Source organism: Tenrec ecaudatus, chromosome 4, assembly GCF_050624435.1.
Source record: "Tenrec ecaudatus isolate mTenEca1 chromosome 4, mTenEca1.hap1, whole genome shotgun sequence".
NCBI classification, from domain to species: Eukaryota; Metazoa; Chordata; class Mammalia; order Afrosoricida; family Tenrecidae; genus Tenrec; species Tenrec ecaudatus.
Window position 1 is genome coordinate 100,294,130 of NC_134533.1, and position 26,309 is coordinate 100,320,438.

Consider the following 26,309-nt stretch of genomic DNA (forward strand, 5'->3'; position numbering starts at 1 on the left):
TGGAACCTGCTTCACTTTTCTGCAAATCGATACCTAGTTTTGTCATTACTGTTATTAGAGATGGTCTCTTCCTTATTGCACTGGTTTAGCCCTTTGTCAAAGGTCAACTATCAGTAAACACATGGATTGACTCCTGGGTTTTCAAATCAATTGTATTGGTGTCTGTTTCTGTCATCGTACCAATGCCATGAATACCATGCTGTTTGGACTGTCATGGTTGCGTAGAAGGTTTTCAGATGTGGAATGTCTGGCTGCCAACTTTGTTTCTTCTTCTTTGATGGCCCTTTTCTTATTCATGGCCCTTTCCTTTCCAGATACCGCTGGCAGTGAGTGTTCCTATTTCTGTAAAAGGGACAATGAAGTCTGCGTTGCGATTGCCTTATATCTGCAGATCGCTTTTTGTAATAGTGACATTTTTATAAGTTAAGTCTTCCTTTTCATAAGCCCGAAATATAATTCCTTTTATGTAGTTCTCAGATGGTTTCTTGTGATAGTGTTTTGTCGCTTCCTTTGTACAGTTCTTGTGTTTTTCTTGTTAGATTGGTTCATAAGGATTTCATCTTTTAGGTTTCTGTATCTTTATCTCTTCTTCCTTTCTTGCGCTAGGCTGACAGTTCACAAATGGGACTCCTTTGAAAGAGATGAGGCTCATCCGAATTTCTATGGGTTGTAAGATCGTAAGAGAAAACATCCCTGGATCTGAAATGGGGTTAAAATAGCAGATAGAGAAAAATTAAGCAGAGTCTGATTAACTCACTTTCTATCTATTGTGTTTATGGCTGGCATATAATTTATCAAATGCTGAATGAAGAAACGGAAGAAGGGAAGGTATTGTGATAAAAGGAGAACTGAAGAAAGACAGATGAGAAGGAGGGAAGGAAAGAGGGGGAGTGGAAGGAAGGAAGGCAGGCAGACATGCAGGAGGCAAGCTGGAAGGGAGACCGTGGGAGGAGATAGTCTACTGGTGATTGTAGAAATTATAGGTATTTCTGAATACCTCTAAAGCTCATTCAGCATGTTATAATTATATGTCTCTGAAAATTTATCACTTCATATATTTTTGAGTATATTAGATTACTTTTGTAAAGAGAAAAAATTGCTTTTGTTTTATCCTGTAAATGGTAGCCTCTGCTGTGTTTAATGAAAATATACTGATAATAGAAATGAATATCCTTTAAAGCAGTTGTACGAGAATGATATTTTTATTTCTGGCATGACTATTCAACCCCACTATATTGAGTGGAGCTCTGGGTATGCAGTGTTTAAAGCTCTTGTCTGTTAACCAAAAGTTGTGCAGTTTGAACAAGCCATTCCATAGGAGAAAGACATAGTAGCCTACTACCATAAAGATTTATAACCTTGTGAGTGAGAATACTTACCAGCAGTGGCTTTCGTTTGTTTGTTTTAGTATATTGAATACTGATCATGAAAAGTTTTTTCCACACTGAAAAATTTTTCTCTTTTCTCTCCTTGAGAAGTATCCTGCTCAGTACTGATTGGATCATTATAATCATTATAATCCTTAGGGACCACTGACAGATCCATAGTCATCAAAATTACAGGAGTACAAAAAGAACTCTCCTAAAGATCAAATATAAAAGAAGAAAATAATGAGGAAAAGCCTCCTGTTTGGGGGGATACACTCTATAAGAGTCTAAAGCACTAGCCCAGAACCTATTAACTTGGATTTTATAGAAAAGAAATTATGACGGGCCATATATTTTCTGGAGTTGACTTTTCTTTTACTTGGATTCATTGACTTAGCAGTTTAAAATTCCATGAGTGTGACGTGATGAATACTCTCCTGGTGCCAAGCCCCGTGCTAACGCTGCTCAATGTGGAAGGGCCCAAACAAGTCATCACTGAAGCCCCAGGGAACTATCCTTAGAGGTCACCAGAAAAAGGCGCGCAACTCAGCCGGCAGCAGCAGCAAGGGTGGTACCGCAAGTACAGTAAGATGGGATCAACTACCAAGAGTTCTAACTTAGAGGGCACAGGGAGGGGACACTTGCGCTAAATAGGCATAAACTAGTTGAGGAGGGAAAGGAAGGCTATGTCACACAGAGAGAAGGTCAGATTCAAGAGGGAGTCTTGTGTCTTGAAGTAACTGAAAGCGGAGCACAGAGTGCAAGAAGATAATGTTCAGAGGTAAGGTTGATGAGACAGGAAAGGTGTAAATTGTGATATTATATTAAGGAATTGATTTGACCCTAAAGGAAAAAAAAGAGCTTGTGAAAGATTTTAAAGTGTGAAATGATGTGGTCAGATTGTGTGTTGAAGGGATCATTTGGTCTGCAGTGTGGAGAGACTTTCAATTCATTGTGAGGGGTGTAATTAAAGACTCCTTCAGAATGCTGGTGATTTCAGGGGAGCCAGAGAACCAACCCCCCATACTCTAGGAACTCTTACAGACAGCCTGACACTCACTCCCTGCCTTGTGCTCTGTAAGAACCTTTAGAGCAGCTCCCTTTTTAAAAAAAGGGTTGTTTTCTACACTTAGCTTACCGTTTGCTGATTAGCTGAATGAACAAGCCCATAAAAATATAATGGACTAGATAGCTTATCTTTGGGGGACTTTGAAGTTATTTTCTTATCTTTGAGTTTTCTGCTTTTCAATAGTCTCTTTGGTTTCTGATTGTCACACTGTTTTGCCTTTCATTCACAACAGAATCCCTGCTTCCTCACTATATGGACTCATCTTTTTTTATTATTCTCCAGGCTCAGAACATTCTGTGTAGACAGTTTATAATCTCGTATCAACATTTGTCTTGATTCCAAGTATTTCCAACACCTCAAAGCTGACTTTCTTGGCTCCGAACACTTATAAGTTTTGCTTAAATCCAAGCACAACCAAAGCCAGGAAAGATCTGGACAGACCACCCCTATCCAATTAGCCTCAGGTATGCTAAACATACCCAGTGTTTGAGACATGCACAGTGGACTCCTGAAGCTGCTAAGGAAGGCTGGAGCACCATGAGAGTAGGGCAGGCTTAATGATCTGCTTTAGGAGTGATCTTCTGCTTAGGTTCCCTGTCTTTGGTGCAATGCCTTCCTGTGTGCAACCTTATGGTTTTATCTGACTCAAACAAATGTCTGGTACACTGACTTACTTCCAAATCCTACTATCCTCGCTTTGTGCAAAATCTTGTTTATGTCAGCTGTTAGGAGACTTAAAGTCTGGAAAGTGTAAGCAATAAATAGAAGTAGTTGTTGTTATTAACAAATTGCCATTACTCATCAAATATAAACTATCTTGAGAGTTTATCAGTAAAGATAGAGACCTAAATAAGCAACCAAGGTCAGAGCAATTAAGGAAATAGCTGGCTATGGGAACAAATAGTACCAAATTTCTTAATGCTACTCCTACCCATAATCCCCAATTGGTCCTTCAGCTTTGTCATCAATTAGGTCTTAATGAGGCACAAACATTGGGTTGCTATTCACAAGATCTGCATTTGAAAACCACCAGTTTCTCTGAGGAAGAAAGATGAGATAATCTGATCCAGTAAAGATTCAGTCTTAGAACCCCTAAATGGGGTCACTATTTGTCAGGATTAACTCAATTGCACCGTGTGTGTGTGTGTGTGTGTGTGTGTGTGTGTGTGTGTGTGTGTGTGTGTTTGCATTTGAGTGCATATTTTAAATGCTAGGCATGTGATTTACATATGATATAATAATGTTTACATCCTATAGCTGGAGAAAATATTGACGTTGTCAAGAATCTCGTTTCCTTTTAATCCACACTTATCCCCAGAAGCAGTAGTCAAGAAATCAAGTAACAGACAAATCTGCTGCAAACTGCTCCTTAAAGTGGAGTGAGAGAAGATTTCACATTGAGTAATAAGTTGTGTCTGACCAAAGCCATTAGGGATCCTGAGGGTGCTGTAGGTTAGGCATTGGGCTACTATGGGGGGGGTTCAAGTTTACCAGCCACTCCTCAGGACACAGTAAGGCTGCCTGGGCCCATAAAGATATATAGTTCAGAGATCCTATATAGGGTCATAGGAGCCCGGGTGGCCTAGTGGTTATTGGTGGAGCTGTTAACTGCAAGGTCAGCAGCTAGTGACTCCTCGGGATAAAGAAAGGGTCTTATACTCCCATAAAGGACTACAATTTGGGGAATCACAGGGGTAATGCTACACTGCCCTATAGGGTTGCTATGAGTCGGCTTCAACTCACTGACATTGAGTTTGGTTTGGTATATAGTGTCACAATGAGACAGACTCCAGGGCAGGGGGCTTGAGTTGGTTGGATCCAACCTAGAGCATTTTCTGGAAAATGAGTTAAGAAAACCAAAAAAGAATGAACTCATTTTAATTATAGTGTTGCTGTAGACTATTAAATGTACCATGGATTGCCAGATTCTTGTTAGGTGCCATCCAGTTAGTTCCAACCCTGTGCACCACAGAAGAAACCCTGCCTGGTCCTGCGCCATCCTCACTCACAGTTCCTCTGCGTGGCCCAGTGTTGCAGCCACTGTGTCGTCCCGTCTCATGGAGGGCCTGCCTCTCTTTTGTTCCCTCTGCTTTATCAAGCATGACGTCTGTCCTTCTCTGGGGACTGGTCTCTCCTGACAACGTGAGACTAAGTCTCACCATCCTTGCCTCTAAGGAGCACTCTGGGCCCAGTTCTTCCAAGACAGACTTGTTTGCCCTTTTGACAGTCGGTGCTACTTTCAACATTCTTCCTGGCACCACAATTCAAACCCATGTCTTTGTAGGTCTTACTTAATGTCCAACTTACACAGGAACACGAGGCCATTGAAAATACCATGGCTTGGGTCAGGTCCTAGTCCTCAAAGTAACCTCCTTGCTTTTCAACTCTTTAAAGAAGTCTTGTGCAGTATATGTGCCAAGGGAAATTCATTGTTTGATCTCCCAACTGTTGCTTCTGTGAGCATTGATGTTGGATCCAGGCAAGAGAAAATCCTTGACAACTTCAGTTTGTTTACCATGTTGTTACCTATTAGTCCAGTTGTGAAGATTTGGGTCTCCTTTACATTGAGTTGTGATCCATAGTTGAGGTAGTTATATAATTGTCAATTTGAGAGGATTATTAGTGAAGGGGTGGAGTCTAGTCTGTCAATCAGGATTCTATGAGGGCGTGGCCTTCTGAGAATTCTGGCAAATCTGGTATTTCCTCCTTGGAGGTGGGAGACTCTCTGCTCACATCCTGGGAGACACAGCAGTTGACAAGACACATGGACCCACCCTCATGCAAAGACCCTTGCCAGTGCTGAGATGTTTCCACTGACACTGGATCCAAAGACTTTCTACCCACTGGCCTGTGGTCTTCTACATTTGGCATCATTGCATGTGTTTCGTGAGTCTGATGAGGACTTTATAGATTGGTATTGGACATATGGGCTAATATCAGACTTATGGACTTGATCTGGACTGGCCTGGGATGTTTTCTCAATGTTCAATTGCTCTTGTATATAAATCTCTTTGTTATACACATATGTGTTTCCATGGATTTGTTTCTCTAGTCTGCCCAGATTCACAAAATAGTGAAGGCTGTAGTCTTTGATCTTCTTCAGCAAGTGCTTCAAAGATGAATTGCCAGAAGAATGAATACATCTATCTTAGAAAAAGTGCAGCAAGAACACATTAGAAATGAAAATAACAAGACTTTATCTCAAATACTTTGGACATGCTTTCAAGAGAAACCAATCCCAAGAGAAGGGCATCATGCTTGATAAAGAAAAAACAAAACCATGGATTCAAAGCTGACTCAGTGACCTGCTGTGGGTTTCTGAGACTGTAACTATGTAGGCGAGTAGAAAGCCTAGTCTTTCTCACAGAGCTGCTGATGGCTTAGAACTGCCAACATGCAGATTGCAGCCCAGTGTATCACCACTGCACCACCAGGGCTCCTTGTTAAGGAAAAGTGTCTTAGAAAAAGGAAGAACACTCCAGGGTGAAATGACACAGCGGCAGCAACACTAGACAGCTTTCTGTTCTACTGTACATTGAGTTGCTATGTTCTGTTCTACTGCACATTGAGTTGCTATGGGTTTGGGCCCACTCGAGGCATCCAACAATAACAAATGAATATTATAATTTCAATTTTAAATATGGGATAAATAAAACAAATAGCTGAAGGATAGTTAAATAGTTTCATGAAAGCTATATAGTAAATGAAAGAATATAAACTGACGTGATCTTTTTACAGTAACATGGCATATCTTTGATCATTTCATAACTTGTCAGGTTTTGAAAAAAAATGTATTATTCAATGTGCTGTGTAACCCTTCAGGTCACCTACATTTTCTAGTTCTTCTTTTCCACCTACTTTTCTTTTACTGTTGTATGTTTTAGATCACAGTTCTCTTCCCCTGTTTTCTATCTGTACAAACGCATTTCGTTATCACGTCAAGTTTAGATGACTTTTAGTCTCATCTAAACTTTGACTACACTCAAATTTACATCTCTAGCTCCTTTTCCTAACCCTGGTGTGTATTTCCAAGTGCATGCTCAGGGTTTCCCCTTGGGTATTTAAAATAAAAATCTCAAATGTGACATGCACAACTGAACTCCTTACTTACACATACACACACCCCCCACACACACACACCATGTTCTACCCACAATTTTTCCTATAAAAGTAAATTATAGTGTATTCTTTATGTGTCTTTGGCCAATATACTTGCAGTCACTCTTGACTCCTCCTTTCACACTGCATCCAGTCTGAGAGAAAATCATCATGTGTCTAAACAGTCCAAATATAAACAGGCATGCTTCTCAACACTTTCACTACTAAATTATATCTTAAATGAAGTCATTGTTAATACAGTTGCCGCTCTTAGTACTTGTGTTAGTCTGGGTACTTCAGAGAAACAAATCCACAGAAACTCATGTGTAAGAGAAAGTTTTATATAAAGGTTAAGTGCACATCAAGAAAACATCCCAACCCAGTGCTGCTCAAGACCACAAGTCCAACATTAACTCATTAGCCCATATGTCCGACACCAATCCACATAGTCCTCCTCCATCTCACAAAACACATGCTATGATGCCGACTACAGGAGGAAAGCGGAATCAGTGAGTGTATAAGCATCTCAGCGCTGGCAGGGTCTCCACACGGCTGCTCCAGCACCCAGGGCTGCATCGGGGTAGGTCCATGCAGCTTCTCCTTAGGGATGTCTTACAGGAAGTGAGCCTTGCAAGCTGAAGCAGGGAACTGGCTAAGGCAACTGCACCCTGGTCTGACCATCACAAAGCAAGAGACTCAAGAACTCAAAAGGTGAGGCTCACGGAGCCATTTATCCCTCTGTCCTTCAAGTAACCCCACACGTGCTTATTGGCCAGGTTGGCACAATAAACTAACTAACTCAGTACTCTTGCTTTTCACCTTTGTGTCCATTCTTATTGATCTGTGTCCAGAAGTCTCATATGTTCTGGTTAGAGCATAGTACTCCTCCTTTGGAAATATTCCTATGACTTATAGGAAATAGACCAATGATGTTTCATCTCACCCAGAGTATCAAAAAGTCTTTACCACAGCCTACAAATTCCTTTAAGATCAAATATCTATTACCTTGTCAATTTCTTCTGCCTGCTCCCTTCATTTATGTTGTTTTAAGCCCTACTGGCCTCCTCATTATTCAAGGAACCAACCCTGACAAAATCCCTCTCAGGTTTTTACCATCACTGTTTCCTTTGTGTGGGATGCTGTACCCAGAAATCTGCAAGGCTGCCTCTGGAAGGAGGCATTACCCGATCATCCTACTTCAAGCTGCAACCCTGCACCTTTTGTTGTTTTTCTCTGCTTTTTCTCCATGCCATATATCTCCATCTAATATGGCATATACTTATGTATATGCATAAGAAAGAGGTAATTATATATTACAAAAACATCTCAGCCGAGTCCAACTCAAGTCTATAGGTTCCATACTAGTCAATAAGTCCTCCTTGACTCTCATGGAGTCAGCAATGTTGATGAATACAGGAATATCACCGGCTGGTGGGTGCAACGTCTCGTGGATCTACTGGTAGTAGACGCAACTCCAGGATTCTGGCAGGTTTCAGAGCGGCTTGCCGGCATGAAGGTAATGGCAGAGAGAGAAGGGGAGGTTCCCAGGACCCTTCTTATGAGAAGGCCACACCCACAGGGAGTCACGCTCAGGCTGAGACCTCTAGCCCTACACTTTTATATATCTTCAAGTTGACATGAAATTATGTAACTACCACAGGAATGATTGAATCAAACCTACTTGTGGGTTATTATTATCCATTACACAAAAGTTAGCACCCATCCCTTGTCTAGTCTGTTTTGATTATTAGTATTTCTTGACTCACAATGCTTCCAACATTATTATTTTCTACTTATCTGCTTACATTCTCTTAATATTTATAACAATTATATATTTATGCTTTTTAATTTATTGAACCAAGGAGCCTTGGTAGTGTGGTGTGTTATGTGCCAGGCTGCTAACCGTAAGATCAGCAGTTCAAACTCACCAGCCACTTCACAGGAAAAATATTAGACTGCTTCTGTAAAGGTTTACAAACCAGAATCTCAAACACCCAGTTGAACTCTGTTCTGTTGGGTCACTCTGAGTCTATGGAAGTGGGTGGGATTAGATGAACTATAGAGAGTTGTTGGTTTCCCCCCCCCCCCATAAAGTTCATGGTTTTCAAAATAATCATTATTATTTGTATTTTACTCTTAAAATAAGAAATGCATGCGTTTTGTTTAGTAGTGAAAGTGTATATGTATAGGACATAAGTATGAGTTATTTTCATTCCTAGTGTTATGTAAAATGTCTATCTGTGTGTGACAGTAATCAAGTGCTTAAAATAAAAATCTAGATGCATGCCTTATAGCATTACTAACATTTGTCACACATATTTGATAGGGAAGTAACATCTGCACTTGCACAAATATTGAGAATACTTCTTTTGGGAGGTCAAAACAGTGTTAAAGTAGACATCTGTTTGTTAAGCCCATCAGACGACGAAGGCAAATAACAGATGTTAACCAAATACTAAAACCAAATTGAACTTTATTTCTAGTAGCTCTTTACCAAAATACTTTTATTTTTGTTTTTTTTAAATCATTTTATTAGGGCTCATACAACTCTTATCACAATCCACACATACATCAATTGTGCAAAGCACACCTATATATTCGTTGCCCTCATCACTTTCCAAACTCGCTCTTTGCTTGGGTTCCTGAGATTAGCTCCTCATTTTCCTTTTTCCCCTCCACCTTCATCCCCCCCCCCACGAATCCCTGATAATTTCTGAATTATTATTTTATTCTATCCTACACTGCCCGGCGTCTCCCTTCACTCACTTTTCTGTTGTCCATCCCCCAGGGAGGAGGTTATATGTAGATCCTTGTGATCAGTTCCTCCTTTCTAGCCTACCCCGCCGCTTCCCTCCCAGTATCGCCACTCTCACCGTTGGTCCTGAGAGATTCATCTGTCCTAGATTCCCTGTGTTTCCAGATCCCAACTGTACCGCTGTTTATACTCTGGTCTAACCAGGTTTGCAAGGTAGAATTGGTATCATGATAGTGGGGGTGGGGGTGGGAGGCGGCAACATTTAAGAACTAGAGGAAGGTTGTGAGTTTCATTGTTGCTACACTGCACCCTGAGTGACTCATCTCCTCCCCACTACACCTCTGCATGGGATGTCCAGTTGTCTACAGATGGGCATTGGGTCCCTATCATGCACTCCCCTCATTCGCGATTATATTATTTCCCCCCCACCCCCTCCTTTGGTACTTGAAACCTGGTTCCCTCAGCCCTTCATGATCACACATGTTGGTGTGCTGCTTCCATGTGGGCTTTGTTGCTTCTGGGCTGGATGACAGCTTGTTTACTTTCAAGCCTTTAAGACCCTAGACACTAGATCTCTTGATACTCGGGCACCATCAGCCTTCTTCACCACACTTACTTATGCACACATTCGTCTTCAGCATTTATGTGGGGAAGGTGATCACACAATGATGATTTTTGTTCTTTGGTGTCTGTCTGCTACCTGATCCCTTCAGCACCTTGTGATCACACAGGCTTGTGTGCTTCTTCTCTGTGGACTTTGTTGCTTCCGAGCTAGATGGCCACTTGTTTGCCTTCAAGCCTTTAAGACCCCAGATGCTATATCTTTTGATAGCCGGGCACCATCAGCTTTTTTTACCATGTTTGCTTATGCACACGTTTGTCTTCAGCAATCATGTCAGGAAGGTGGGTATCATGGAATAACCGTTTAGCTGAGCAAGGTGCTCTTGTATTAAGAGAATGTGTGCAAGGAGGCCCAATGTCCACCTACTACTAAACCTATAAATATATGCACATAAGGTCTATTTCCCCCATAATCATAAATATATTTACATATGATACATGTCTGTATTTAGGCCTCTATGTATGCCCTTTGCCTCCCACTCCTTTCCTCTATTTCCTTACACTTTCCTCCTGTCCCACTACCATGTTCAGTCTTCATTCTGGTTTCAGTAATTCCTCTCAGTTACCTTGCCCTTGGTCACTCCCTACCAGTCCTCCCATCCCCTCCTTCCACTGGTTTTGAACCACTCGTTGTTCCCTTGTCCCTGGGTTGGCTAACACCTTCTCCCGTCCCATGCCTCCCACACTCTCATGTCCCTTTGGGACCGTTGGTCCCGTTATTTTCTTCTTACATTGTTTGTCCAGCCTATCTTATCTAGGTGGACCTGCAGAGATAATAATATGTGCATAAAATTGCGGATGGCTTTGACAGCACCGAAGTGTGACATAAGAGTATGGCAATGACGGCAGCAACACCGACAAGCTAACCAACAAAAAAGCCACTGACATACAAAATTTAAAAGAAGAGAAAAAAAACAAAAACAGGGGAAAACAGTCAGTTAAGAGTTCAAGGTCTGTTTGTTCACCTTTAGGAGTGTTTTCTGGCCAAGTCTGATGGGGTGCCACGTCCTGGCCCCAAAGTCCATCCTTTATATTCCCTTGGGATCTCCATGCTCTGCTTCCCCCGCTGCTCCATTGCACGCCCCCAGTGTTTGCCTCAGTGTGGTGGGGTCAGTTCAGTCACACATCCCCCACTGTGTCTCTGGTTCTGCCCCGTGTAGGGCCATGGGTCAGTGCAGGATGTCGCATCTCGCCGTGGGGCCGGCTATGGTCCTCTCTGTATATTGGGCCCTTCGAGCTGGGCTATCGTCCTCTGAGCTTGGTGGGCCCAGGTGTGCTTTCAAAAGATATAAGGGCTGGAGGGTGATATGGTTGGGGTGGGTGAGCTTTAGTATGAGTGAACAGGAAAGGTCTGTCTTGGGAAGTGGTGCTAATACAGAGACATGAATGAAGAGAACCAACCATGACCATATGTGAGGGAAATAAACCCAGGTAGAGGGACCAGCAAGCTCAACCCCCCTCCCCCGAGATAGTAATGTACTTTACTAATTCAAGGGACTTAAAGGAAGCTGGGAGGCAGTGCGTGTTCATGAGGAGCAGTGCTAGAACATCCGTCAGGTGGTCACCAGGGACAGGACATTGGGTGCATGTGGGCTTTCCTCAGGACCCAGATGTAGTCACTGCATGATAGGAAATCAGTGTCTGTTTGAAAGCAGGGCAGAGATCTTTTGTACTTAAGATATGATTCTGTTGGTATATGAAGAGTAAACTGTAGAGAAGAAAGATGGATAGGTATTTTAAGGAATTACGTATGTCATCTAGGTTACAGAAGATATTGCTTACATTTTGTTACAATATTCCTTTATGTTTTCAAAGACTGAGATGTGTGTGATAATCTTATTCATTTATTATTTAAAATACTTTTATTGCAGTCTCTTACATCTCTTATCATAATCCATGCATTCTTCCATATGCTGCCATCATCATTTTCAAAGCATTATCTTCCCATTTGAGCCCCTGATAGCAGCTCCCCATTTCTTCGCCCTCCCTCCCCCCCCCCGCCCTCCCTTACAAATCCTTGATAAGTTATAGATTATTATTTCCATATCTTACATGGTCCTCTGTTCCCCCTTCCCACTTTTCCATTATTCGTCCCCTTGGGAGGGGGTTATAGATTGATCCCTGTGATCCATTCCCCTTTTCCCCCCACCCTCCCCAAATCCTCTGGTATCTCTGCTCTCATTGTTGGCCCTGAGAGGTTTATCTATCCTGGATTCCCTGTGTTGTGGCCTCTTATCTGTAGTAGTGTGCTTGCTCTGGTCAAATCCGATTTGTATGGCAGAACTGAGGTTATGCTAGTGGGGGGAAGGAAAGCACCAAAGAGCTAGAGGAAAGTTGTGTGTTTCATTGGTGCTATACTGCATTCTGACTCGCCTATCTCTTCACTGTGATCCCTCTGTGAGGGGATGTCCAATTGTCTGCAGATGGGTATTGAGTCTCCACTCCATGCACACACATACACCCCCACTCACATTTTGTTCTGGGTCTTAGATGTGTGATACTGATCCTATCGACACCTCATGATCACACAGGCTGGTGTGCTTCCTCCATGTGCACTTTGTTGCTTCTCAGCTATATGGATGCTTGTTTATCTTCAAGCCTTTAAGACACTAGGTGTTCTGTCTTTTGATAGCTGGGAACCATCAGCTTTCTTCACCACATTTGCTTATGCACTTCCTTGTGTTGAGGGAGTACTTGAGTCAAGGCCCAATGTCCATCTGCAACTTTAATTCTTAACATATAGATGTGAGTACATAGTTCTATTTCCCCTGTCATTATGTATATTTACATATGTGCATGCCTATATTTAGGCCTCTATAACTGTCTTTTGCCTCCTGGTTCTTTTTTCTATTTCCTTTTACTTTCTTCTTGTCCCACCATCATGTTCAGCCTTCATTTGGGTTTAGTAATTCTTTGCCACTACATTGCCCTTGATTAAGCCCTATTAGGCATCTTATGACCTTCCTTCCATTGATTTTAGTTCACTTGACTTATCCCTGGGTTGGTTCTCCCCCAACCCCACCCCTTCCTTTCTCCCACCTCCCCTTCTCCAGTATACCCCTGCAACTAGTGGTTCCGTTCTTTTCATTCAAAATTATTTATCCTGCCTATTTTATCTAGATAGACATGCAGATACATTAATAAGTGCAAACAAATGGCAAAACCAAATAAAACAACAAAGGAAGTAAAAACCAACAAAACAATAATAAAAACAAAATAACAATAACCCAAAAAAAGCCACTGGCCAAAATGGAAAAGCCTATAAATAGTTCAAGGTCTGTTTGTTGGCCTTTACAAGTGTTTTCCAGTCGAGGCTGATGGGGTGCCACACTGTCTCCAAAGTCTAATTTTGATATCCCTCGTGGATTTCATCACTCTGTTCCCCCTGTTGCTCTGCTGTATGCCCTCAGTGCCTAGCCCCTAGCCCCAGTGTTACGGGCCGACTTATTCCCGCACTTTGTCTCCAGTGCTGTCCCCTGCAGCGCCATGATTCAGTGAGGGACACTGCCGGCCGTACGGTCCTCCCCGTGCATTGTCTGCACTGCACTGAGCAGAAATATTGTCCTTGGGGCTTGGTGGGCCAGGATGTCCTCTCCTCCCTCTCCATCCCTTTTCGTTTTTTCCCGTGTGCTCTAATCCGATGCACCCCTCTCCCCAAGCTGTAGCCCCAGTGCTGTCCTCTGAAGTGCATTCCTCTGAGTAGGGGTGTCCACATAGTTGGGGTTGGGGCCGGCCCCACACACCTCTCTATATCGGTTCCCTGGTACAATCCTGTATGTTGTATTCACATCTTGGTGCATCGGGTTGAAGCCTAGTCTCTCTCACCCTTTCCTGTGGAGATGTTTATAAACAATACCCTCCCATTGGGTGGGTTAGTGCCCTACTTCCCCCACACCCATGTCCTTTTTTTCTTTTTTCTCTGTCTTCCCCCCTCTTATTTAGTTGGCTGCCATATGTATCTCTGGATTGGGTTTGGCCCCTGCCATAGTTGCTGGACTTCACCCCAGGGATGTATGTATATAGTAGTTTTTCCTATATACCTCCTTTTTTTTTTTTAAGTTTACCTCAGTAGACTCTTGTTGTACTTGTTCTTTTGTTCTTGGTTTACTTCGCTTAGCATGATTTTCTCCAGTTCTTCCCCTGCGGCAAGGTGCTTCATGCGTTCATGGCTGCTTTTCAGGGATGCGTTGTATGCCATTGTATGTATGTACCACTGTCGTCGGTTGATGGAAATCTGGGTTGTTTCCAACTCCTTGCAATTGTGAACTGTGCCACGATGAACATTGGAGCACAGATGTCTGGTTGTGGTTTGTTTCTTTGCCTCTTCTGGATAGATGTCCAGTAGTGGGGTTGCTGGTTCTTATTATCATAAGCTCAATCTCCATCTATTTTAGATATCGCCAAATTGATGTCCATAATGGCTGTTTATACCTACAGGTCCACCCACAGTGGATGAGAGTTCCTGTCTCCCCACAGCCCCTCGAGCACTTGTACTTTCTGATGTTTTGAATTGGGCTCTCTTTGAGGGTGTTACGTGGTGTCTCATAGTTGTTTTCATTTGCATTTCTCTATGGCTAAAGATCGGGAACATTTTCTCAGATGTTTATTGAAGTACTCGAGTAGAGGCCCAGTGCCCATCTGCTACCTTAATACTTAACATATAAACATATGTACATAGGTCTATTTCCCTATCATTATATGTAAATATATTTCCATATGTACATGCCTGTATTGAAACCTCTATAAGTGGGATTTTTGCTTTATTTTTCATGATTAGAGATTTATTAATTTTATAAATCTTTTCAAAAAACAGCTTCAATATTTATGAATTGTATTTATCACTTATTGTTCTTTTTATGGTCTTTACTTATTTGAGTTTAATTTGTTCTTCTAGATTTTTAAGGTATGAAAGTAAGAATTTCAGTCTTACAGCTCTTTTAGAATTTGTCTGGCAGGTTTTCTGGTTCTTTACAGGAAAAAAAAAATATATGTCATGGTAAATACAGTTTAGTGTGGTGGTTGAATTTAGACCCTGCTATCTCAGAGATTCTGATTCTGAATCCTCTTTTTGATAATTACCCAGATTGGGCTGTGAATGGTTATTAACTTTTCTATGCCTCAAATTGTTTCTCTCTAAATGGGAAGAATGTAGTAGTAATTTCTATTCCTCAAATATTTTTATTAGATCAGGACATTTCAAGTTCTGAGACACTGATATTTTAGATAAGACAATTGTTTGCTGTGAAAAGCTATCATGTGCATTATTGGTTACGGAGAGCTACTTTGTCAGCACTCTCTGTATTCTCTGCATTAGCTATCCTTAGCATCTCACCATCCTATGTGACAACCGAAACTGTCTGTGACATTGCCTTATATCTCCTGTAGTTGTATGTTTCATCGGTGCTACACTGCACCCTGACTGGCTCGTCTCCTCCCCGCAACCCTTCTGTAAGGGGATGTCCAGTTGCCTACAGATGGCTTTGGGTCTCCACTGTGCACTCCCCCTCATTCATAATGATAGGATTTTTTGTTCTGGGTCTTTGATGCCTGATACCTGTTCCTATCAACACCTCATGATCACACAGGCTGCTGTGCTTCTTCCATGTGGGCTTTGTTGCTTCTCAGCTAGATGGCCACTTGTTCACCTTCAAGCCTTTAAGACCCCAGAGGCTCTATCTTTTGATAACCAGGCACCACCAGCTTTCTTCACCACATTTGCAAAGCTCTTCTTATAAAAGTGCTTGAAATGTGCTCGAAGATACAGATGAGTGGGTAATTGTGTTCCTTAAAAGTCTCTGTTCAATATAACACACATACACACACACACACACACACACCACTCAGAGTGTTGCTTAAAATGCTTTCAAAGCTTGGGAACATCTACTTTATGCAGTAATTTTAGTTTTAATAGAATTAAACTGTAGCCCTTCTCCTGACACACACCCCAAACCGGTTGTGTGGTGACCACTTCATTACTGAGCACTTTCAGTAGCAAGTTGCAAAATCTTCATTTAAATAAAAATGACACCTGATGACTAAGAAAGTTATGTTTGCAGTACATTGTTTACTATCAAGTCAATTCTTAAAATGTGGGGGATGGGTGAAACTCTTGAAAAGATGAAAGTAGGTATATTGTGTTTTTAGCCATATGTGTTAACAAGTTAAGCAAACAAGCAAAAGTCAATCCACTCAAGACAGCTCTAGGGTGTGACGCGTTCCCTAGGCTTTTCTCGTCAGCTCTGCAAGGTGAAAGGAGCCCTTGTGGGACACTGGTGAACACTCAGCTGTGACCCATCAGCCACTCTGGGAGAGCGATCAGGTGGTCTGCCTCCAAAAGGATTAGAGCCGTGGAAAACCGATGAGACTGTTGCCCTCTCTGCTGTGAGGCTGCTGCTATTCAACAGCAATGGGCTGCATTATTAAGAGGGGTTAAGATCTAAAATATTTGAGCAGTTGGCTTTTAAGAGTGAGTAGTAAACCTTCCATGGATCTATCATGGTCTTCAAAAATTCATTCCAGAAGCAGCTGTGTCCCAGCATCTGCCTGCGTTACTAAGGCACACGGCAAGATGAACTTATAAGTCAACAAGCTCTCCTTGAAGAGCTATCCTTTCAGTTTTACATTTATTTATTCTTTGGGGGAAACGTTAAATTTTTTAGGCTCTTTGCCATGCAATTTTTGTGCTCAACCCCAGAGAGGTGGCTCAGTCCATGTTCTCTCAGAGGAGAGGTAAGGACCATCGATACCCAAGAGATCCTAAGAAAAAGGTGCGTGTTCAGTGATACATGACACAGGGATTCACAGTGCTTTTGGAATTTTGTATGAGCAAGTGCTTACTCTGTGTGTGAGAAGAAGAGTTTGTAAGGGAAGCCATTTGAATTGGTTGATAAAGACTAAGCAGGGGGAGACTGATAGTTGTACATTGACAGATAATGGAGGAGAGAGGGGCCGTATTTTAAAACAGCATATTTAGAAGCTTGCTTTGAAAAATACCCAAGTCATGTAGGATGAAAACCTTGAAGAGATTTGAGGGCATCCAGCCCGAGAGGCCACTTCAGGGCATCAGTCGGGTTTTGTTCCGGTCCCCAGTGCCAGTAATTCTTTCCAGTTTTCCATCATCTTTAAATATACGCCAAGTTTCCTTGTTCTAGTACTAATGGAAATTAAAAACAGCTGCTGACCTTCATCTTTGAAATATAACCTTGATGCTTAAAGTCATTAATATTGCCTTTCTTCTTTGCAGTATTTGGCCATGATGTCTTTAGCCACTCTCCAAGCTTAATTACTATTTTAGTCTGAGTCTATTTTAAGTTCCAGATCGCCTCCTTAGTTTGCAGAATCTAAGCCAGAAATAGTGGCTTCCCGACAGGAGGAGCACGTCTCCAGTACATCTTCACCCACCCCTCTATGGCCAGTCAAACTACCCCCGGCACCCTTGCTCCCAGCTTCCAGCCAGCCCCCCTGTTCTCCTCTACTATTCTGTACCCCGCTTGACCAGAAATGAGCACTTCAGCAGACAGTGCAGCGTGCCTGCACTCCTGACACGGGTGGCCTGTGTTTGCTCACACCACCGCCCTACTCCCCTTGTGACCAGAGACATGCACTTGCACACATTGTGTGTTGAAGACCCACAACCTTAGTGATTGGCACTATTGCCACTCCAGTAATTATTGACTCAGGTCGACCACTACCACTCTACCCTCACAGCCAGTGGTGTGTAGTACCGTGCCAAGTGGCTGGCAGTTGGCAGTGTGCATGCTCCTACTTCCTAGGCAGTCTGTGGTATACTGCTGTACCAGAGAGTGACTGGAGGCATGCCCCCATCATACCTAATGTTCACCTCCATTCCATTGCCCTCTCGATTGATGGTGCAAGCTCCTATGCCACCCACTAAGCAACCAGAGGTACAAGTCCCCCTCCTCCTTTGCTGTCACATTCAACTTGTGGTGCAGTTCTCTTGCTACCCCCATAAAGAGAGGGAAGCTCTACACCTTCTCCTGAGTCACCTGGTAACTAATAATAAAGCACGTGCACAGTGTCCATAACTTACCAGCTCGTGAGAGTTCACCCTATACATAGAGCCGAGAATTGATAATTTATCATATAGGGGATTATGGCTAGAAGGGCCACATTAATTTACTACATCTCAACAACCAATAAGAATAATAGATTTGGGTATATATGTATATGGTTCTCAGTACAGTGGCAAAACTAGAAGATCCCCCTGATAAACAAGAATCAAAGGAATTTGTAAAAACCACACAAATCTTAAAAAAATTATTTAAAGGAGTTCTTCAGACAAAGTACCAACATCAACCAGAAATTTGAAATTAAAATATATGACAGCATCACTCAGATACCAACCCAAACAAGAAAATCTCAAAAGCAAAATTAAGGCACAACACTTAAGGAACCCAAAATAGCAATTTTCAAAGATTACAACTTCAAGATGAAAAAGGAGTAAATGGTCTAATTATAGAACTTCTAATATAGAAAGAACATCAAGGTGATATCAAGAAATAATAGATTCTAAGATAAAATCTTAATTTCTAAGAAAAAAGAAATAATAGATTACTTTAAACTTGGGAAGATAAAGGTACATTTTGGAATAGTAAATTAATAATAAATGTATAAATGCATACATTCATAAAGTTTCCGCAAAATCAAAATTACAGTAGTGAAGGAAATGAAAGTAAAATATATTTTAAAAGGAAGTGGGGGCCTTTTAGACTAGGTCAGGCCCTTTGGGCTTATTTTCCAGAGTATCCCCCTTCAGTAAATTCACTTTTTCTGTTAAAACTTTTTTTAAGGAAGTTTAAAATATTAAGCAGAATAAAGAAACTATCAATGCCACCAAAAACCATAATCAATGACAAGAGTAAATTCTCATCTATTGACAACCACACCGAATATAAATGATTTGAATGTCCATCAAGAGACAAAAAGGAACAAAATGAACTAAGACAACAACAGAGCCCCATGAGCCATTCGTATGCTGCCTACAAGAGACACACCTTAGACACAAAGACAGCTTAGAACTCAAAGGATGGAAAATATAATAAGCATATAAAGCAAATAGTAACCCCCCAAAAAAATAGGAACGGCAATATTAACCTCAGATAACATAGAATGAAGTCAAAATTCATCAGGAGACAAAGAAGGCTATATAATAATTAAAGGCTCAAACCGCCAAGGAGACACCCATAATAAGTGTTTACACACCCAATGACAGAGTTCCGAACTGTAAAGACAGACTCTTAGCAGTATTGAAAGGGTAAAGTAACAGTTCTGCGATGATGGTAGGAATTTAACACACCGCTTCCAATGGAAGACTGAAAATTAGAAACTCAACAAAGACATCAAAAATAATCCCACTGCTATTTAGTGGATTCCATTTATGAATAATCAACAAGATGACTTCATAGACATGTATGGAACACTCTACCTAAAATAACACAGTGCACATTTCCCACATCATAAATGGTTCATTTTCCCAGTTTAGGCCAAAATGTAGGCCACAAAGCAAGCCTCAATACAATTTTTAAAACATGAAAATAATAAAAAATATATTCTTTGATCACAGAGCAGCAAGACTAGAAATCTATAAGAGGAAGAATTAAGGGAAAAAATGAAATACATGAAAACTGAGTAACAACTTGCTTAAAAGCAACTGGATTATAAATGAAATTTATAATATTTATAGAATGAACTGAGAATGAAAGCACAACATATCTAAAGCTTTGGGACACAATAAATGCAATACTCAGAGGAGAATTTATAATAATAAATACATTTTCAATGAAGCAATATGGGGAAAAACAAAGCAAAGGTCATCCAAATGCTCCTTTAAGAAACTAAGGACCCACGTGAATGGAAGAACTTAATGTGCTCACGGATAGGAATTCTTAGCGTTAAGAAAATGTCAGTACTATCCAAAGAGATTTATAGAAATAAAGCAAGCCTGATAAAATCACAGCAGTCCTTAATGAAATATAAAAATGAATCACCAAGTTGACATGGAAAATACGTAGATCCTAGGTAGGTAAAGCATTATTGAAGAGCTATGTGGGAGGCCTCATACATTCTGACTAGAGAGCCGACTCTACAGCATGGTTATTCGAACAGCTAGACAGGCACAGAGGTCCATGGAAAAGAATTGAGAATCCAGAAAGAAGGTCAGTCAGCTGTACACAGTTGATCTTCAACTTATGTTGAAGTCTTCTAAATGTGATGACAAAACTTTCAGAAAAATGGATATACACCTAACACCATACCCCAAAACTTACTCAAAACCAATCCAAGACCTACTGTTAAAAATAAAACTATAAAGCTTATGTGACTTCAAGTAGGGACTAAGCCAGGGGCCTTAAATTATGGCATAAATAGAATATCAAATGTAATAAAAAGGCACAAATAGCAAGCCTTCACTAAAAGAATAAAGTAACACATGCAGAGTAGGTAAGAAACAGGCAACAATATATCTGACAATGACCTAATGTGTACATTTGATAGACAATGTCAAACCACAGCAACAAAAAGACAGACAATCCAATTTAAATGAGCAAAGCCCATTATCAGCTTCTTATCCAGAAAGCTGATAATGAGGAATTCAAGAAGAAAGAGGATGTTTTGAATCTGATTGTGATAACAATTGTACAATACTGCTTGATAGGATATCTGTATTAGCTCCTAATAAAATGTGTCGTCCCCCCCCCCCCCCCCCCCCCGTGTGGGGTGGGGTGGGTGTTAGGGGTGGGGGGAGGAAAACAACCAGGCAAACATTCAGAGATACTGGTAATCAGCCATTGTCATTGCCATCAAGTCAATTCCAACTCCCTGTGACCCTGTGGGCACGGAAGAACTGCCCTTGTGAGTTTCGGAGATTGTAACTATGGGAATAGAAAGCCTGATCTTTCTCCTGGGGAGTAGCTAATGGTTTCAAACTGCTCAGCAGCCCAATGTGTAACCACTATACCACCAGAGCTCCAGTATTCAGCCATTATAAAAAGATGCAGATCAAAACTACAATGAAATTTCCTCTCACCGCAGCAATAATGGCACTGATCAAAAATCAGAAAAGCAACAGCCAATGCTGGGGAGGGGTATGGAGATGAGAACTCGTATACTGCCGATGAGACTAAAATGTTCAACCACTACAGAAAGTGCTATGCCAATTCTTTAAAAAGCTAGCTATAAAAATACCATGTTGTTAGGTGCTGTTGACTTCGTTCCTACTCAGAGCAACCTAATGTACAAGAGAACAAAACATTGCCTAACCCTGTGCCGTCCTTAGGGCATTGTTTGGTTGAGCCTATTGTTGCCTGTTCATGTTATTGAAGGTCTTCCTCTTTTAGCTGATCCTCTATTTCATCCAACATAGGACCCTTTCCCAGTGACTGGACCCTCCTCAGATAACATATCCTAACTGGGTGAGCAACATCTCATGCACCAGCTTCCACGGAGCATTCTGCCTGTTCTTCTTCCAAGACACATTTGCTTATTAGTTTGGCTGCTGCTTATTGGGTGCCATTGAACCAGCTCTGACTCATAGTTCATCTGTATAACAGATCAAAACACTACCCGGTTCTTCCTCACCAACAAGATTGTTACCCCTGCGTCCATTATTTCAGGCACTGTGTCAATCCTTCTCCAAGAAGGTCTTCCTCTTTTTAATGGACCAGTCTTTATCAAGCATGGTTACCTTCACGTCTGGAACTGGGCTCATTCCTGTGTTAGAATAATCAACCATAAGGTTGTTAGATACCAATAATAGAAAAATTTATGGTAATATCAAAAATATTTGGAAATTAAGTACATATTTCTACATAGAAGATGATCAAAAGGAATTGGAAAGTGATTTAACGGAATAAAACAGAAGACATAAAAGTTCGGCTTATAATCTCGAGTTAAAGTTATTGTAATTAGTTAACATTAATGGATAAAAACTAAATTGCAATGTATTCAGTACACATTTTTTAAACAGTTCTCTAAAGTTGGTAGGCATAGTAATGTTATTAATGGAGTACATGAAGCGGGAAATTATTTTTTTAAGGATCATATAATCAAAAAATGATTAGCGCTCCAGGAAGCTAGTTGAACTCAATCATAATGTCTTGAATTCTGAATCTTGTATCTCAATTTCAAAAGTCACTGCTTAAACTTGGAAGCAAGGAGTTCATTTATTTTGTTCCCCATCACCCTCATGATTAATAATCTAGCCAGTAAAACCTAATGCACAAGATTTAAATAATAATGATGTACACCCAGATTGGGGTTTAGGAAGAATTTAGGCTAAAGAAATGGCAAATATCTAGTAGTACACACACTATTCCTTGAAGTTCATGCAAGATACTGTAGTAAGAAATGCTTTGCTGTTATAATTATTAATTCAGAGTGTAATTCCATTATAAATCTAGTTAATGTGCTTTGCTGATGAGCTTCGGTTTATATGTCATCTATCCGGTGTGCTGATGAACTTGTTATACACTGGCTAATAAAATAACTATTATTTCATTCAAGACAATAACTTACAATAACTCAAGGTGCTGTTAATGTAGATAAATGTTTCCTTAGATCCCTAAGCCACTATACTTTTACTAAATATGTAGAAGAAAGGGTGTTGGAATATAAGAAATGGTATGCTCCCATTGTGAGAACTGATTGCCCAGGTTACTTGTGTGTAGTTTTCAAGAACACTTTTTGTTTAAGGAAGTCAGTACATTAAAGTAAAGTAAAAGGGCATTAGTTAATGTGTTCAATTCCATGCTGCAAAATTGCAAATACAGAAGAAACTGAAATAATTTACTTTGACTATTCTATATTTCTCTATATTAAAATAATGTTTTGCATAATTAAGTGACTATTTTGTATACATTTCCATTTGGATAAATAATACTAGGCCATGAATATTTCCCAGTCACTAGCTATTCTTCAAATACCTTTTTGTTAAAATGTCATTTTTATTTAATTGTTATGTTATAATTGAGTTAACTGATATCTAGTATATATTTCATTATAATTTCTTGATATTATTCATATTTTTAAACGAACAAGCCATATATGATGATATTGTATCAGAATCTGATTATTTTATTCAGTAGTTACTGAGTGTTTGAATATTTCAAAAGCTCATGCATATTTTATTTAATTGCTTTATGGGAATAATCTGCCAATTTAGACTCACACCAGAATTTTGTTCATTTAATTACAATCCTTATCATTTGAGCATTGTTTCAAATTCTTCTATTGTGATAGGCTAAAAGCATATTTCAGATTTTAAATTGACCGATCTTAGTTTTCACATGTCAATAAACATATAAACATTTTTGTAGATGGAGTGAGGACAGACCCTCTTTCATTTTCAGCAGTAGCATATCCAGCTTTTCCAGCACCGTTGTCGAGTGGGTTGTCTCTTCTCCGCTTCGTGGATTTCATTTCAAAGACTGGCTTCTCAGTTCTGTTCCCTTGGTCTGTGTGCCTGTTGAACAGTGTGGGCTGTTGTTGTGGTTCCAAGATACGGAAGTATGAGGCCTCCTGATTTAGTGCTCTTTTGTAGGTTTTGCCCATTCAAGTCTCTTTCTTTTCTATAGAAAAATGTTGATTAGCTTACCTATCTTATTTTTTAAAAGCTGATGGAACGTGAATCAGGAGTGCATAACTCTTATCTATAGATTGCTTTAGGTAAATACTATTTCACAATGCTAACGATTCTGTTCCATAGTCATGGTATATCCTTCCATGCATGCAAGGTCTCTTTTAAAGGTTTCTTCATGTGGAGTTTTTCTGTGTCAATTTTTACATCTCTGGTTAGATCTGTTTCTAAGGATTTTATTTTGGGAGTGGCTGGTATTGCTTTCTTAATTTCATTTTCAGAGTTCTCTCTATTAGTGTGGAAGGTCTGACTGATGTACGTTGATCTGGTTTCCTGCCACTCTGCTTGCAGAATTCCTCTGTTAGTTCCAGCGGCTCTCTTACCGGGACTCGGATCTTCGGTATGTCAGATCGGATCATTTGCAAATAGGTAGTTTTACTTTTTCCTCACCAATTTCTCACCTTATTTCTGGAGCTCAGACTTCCGGCACAATATCGAATGAAAGGGATGGCAAGCATCTTTAAAGAGCATCTTTGTCTTGCTCCTGATCGCCAAAGGGACGCTTTCATTCTCCCCTGTGGCTGGTAGTGCTGTCAGTGTTGCGGAATTTCTCTTTTATCCTACTTTGCTGAGAGTTTTTATTAGGAAAAGTGTGTGAATTTTTGTCAAATGCTTTTTCTGCATTAATTGATACGACCATGCGGTTCTTTTGTTAGGTACAAAATTATTGATGGAAAAGCTTTTTATCCTTAAAAATATATCTTTTAAAAATCATTTTATTAGGGGCTCATACATCAATTGTGTAAAGCACATTTGTACATTCATTGCCCTCATCTTTCTCAAAACATCTGCTCTCTACCTAAGCCCCTGGCATCAGCTCCTTATTTTCCCCCTCCTTCCCCGCTCCCCCCTCCCTCATGAACACTTGACAATTTATAAATTATTATTTTTTCATGTCTTACACTGTCCAACATCTCCCTTCACCCACTTTTCTGTTGTCCGTCCTCCAGGGAGGAGGTCACATGTAGATCCTTATAATCCATTCCCCCTTTCCACCCCACTCTCGCTTCACCCTCCCAGCATCGACCCTCACACCACTGGTCCTAAAGGGATCATCCATCCTGGATTCCCTGTGTTTCCAATTCCTATCTGTACCAGTGTGCATATCTTTTACTGTCATTATTTTCACAAAGGAGATGTATGAAGTCAGTTTTTCACAGACAGCTTGATTTCGCTATTTTGGCAATGCTAAGATGTTTCCCATTTTTATTTGTAATTTGACAATATGGTTTAAAATGTATTGAAATATGTTTGAGGAGAGCATATTATTAATTTTACCTAAAAGATGGTGATCTCTATTAAGAATCTATGGCTGCTGTGCTGTTTCCCTTCTACATTTCCCATGTTCAGGAAAACTTTGTCTTTAGTTCTTATATTTTTATTTGAGCACTTGTAATTTACCATCTCTGCCATCATCCTCTTTATTCAAACCAATTCTGCCGCTCTTTTGCTTCTTCTGCATTTGGAGAACCACTATGTTTGAACATTATATGACCACTTCGACTTTCCACAGTGCCAATGCTTGCTTTATTTCCCATGTGAATTTTAAATCGAATTTCTTCTTCTGTAATTCAGTTTGCTTTCACTGTGGTAATTTTTTACCGAGCTCTTTATATTATCCTTTCACCTTAGACTTTTCTTTCCTCAAAGATGTCTGTTTGTATCCTTGGAGGCTGGCATATTTGGTCTTTTTCAACTGTGAATAGTTTTAACTTTTTCAAAATTTTAGTTTCTATAGAAAATCACTATTATGTTTGTTAGTGGTTTATGTATTTGATTTTATGTTTAAGAAATGTTCTTATACCTTGAAGTAAAATTATTTTTACTCCGTCTTTTGCTTTACTCATTTAGATCTTTTGTCCTAGTGAACTTGGGGGACTAGTGGAGCGGGGTTTTACATTAATTACCTGACCTTCTATGCACGTTGTGCACATGAGGTTGGTCAGCAGTGCTGCGTATTGAATGGTCTCTTCTGTGGAGCAGTCGTCTGTCCGTCCTACAGGGTCACTATGGTGACAGAGGGGGAGTTTCCCGGAGGAGACTGTCGTGAAGTTTTGGTCATTCATCGAATATAGATTTGGTTTCTGGATACAAAGCGGTGCCTGTGGCTTCTGCTGTAATAAGCACCAACTTCCCAGGGCATTGCCCAGGAGGAACACGCAGCTTTTTTTTTTGGAGTTCCTGTAGTCAGTAGGGGCGCCCAGCTCCAGCTCGAACCTCCAGGCAGTGAGCACCATTCACGTCCCCACTCTGCTAGGAAGGTTTCTGTCCTCATTGCCAGGCAGACGGGCCTGTCATGAGAAACCACTTGTTCCTTATGTAGTGACAGCTGTCTGAACTGGAACTCAATGGAATTTCCAGGTTTTCCTGTCGCACAAGTTTCCACCTTTCCCAGGGTACAGTTACCGCTTTTCAAATGATCCCTTTAGTGAACAATGTTAATGTTTTCCTTCTCGGACAGGATTTGGCTTTCACTGGGTTTATGGTGTACTTTTCTAATTACTACCTCTTATCACAGTTATTTATGCCTGTCCCTGCTCCCCTAACTCTTTGAAATCCTAAATGTCTCTGAGTGAGTGAATGTCATTTGAATCCCTTGATTCGACTTCATGATCAGTATTTTTTAAATAAAATATTCCAATATTTTAAATAGCTCCATAGCATTTGGGGGAATACACTTTACTTATGAAGAGGGACCATCCTGAATGATATTCATGGGCCAAGCCAAGAGGCCATGATTGCATGAAC

The 26,309-nt window shown here is 40.6% G+C and overlaps 1 protein-coding gene and 1 non-coding gene across 2 annotated transcripts in view; both read left to right on the forward strand.

Annotated features, from left to right (window-relative positions):
* DYNC2H1 (dynein cytoplasmic 2 heavy chain 1) overlaps window positions 1–26,309 on the forward strand; it is a 349,851-nt gene that overhangs the window by 291,918 nt on the left and 31,624 nt on the right. The window lies entirely within an intron of this gene.
* Window positions 14,832–14,892, forward strand: LOC142447576 (U7 small nuclear RNA). The gene has a single exon (XR_012784251.1). It is a non-coding gene; the product is annotated as a U7 small nuclear RNA (small nuclear RNA).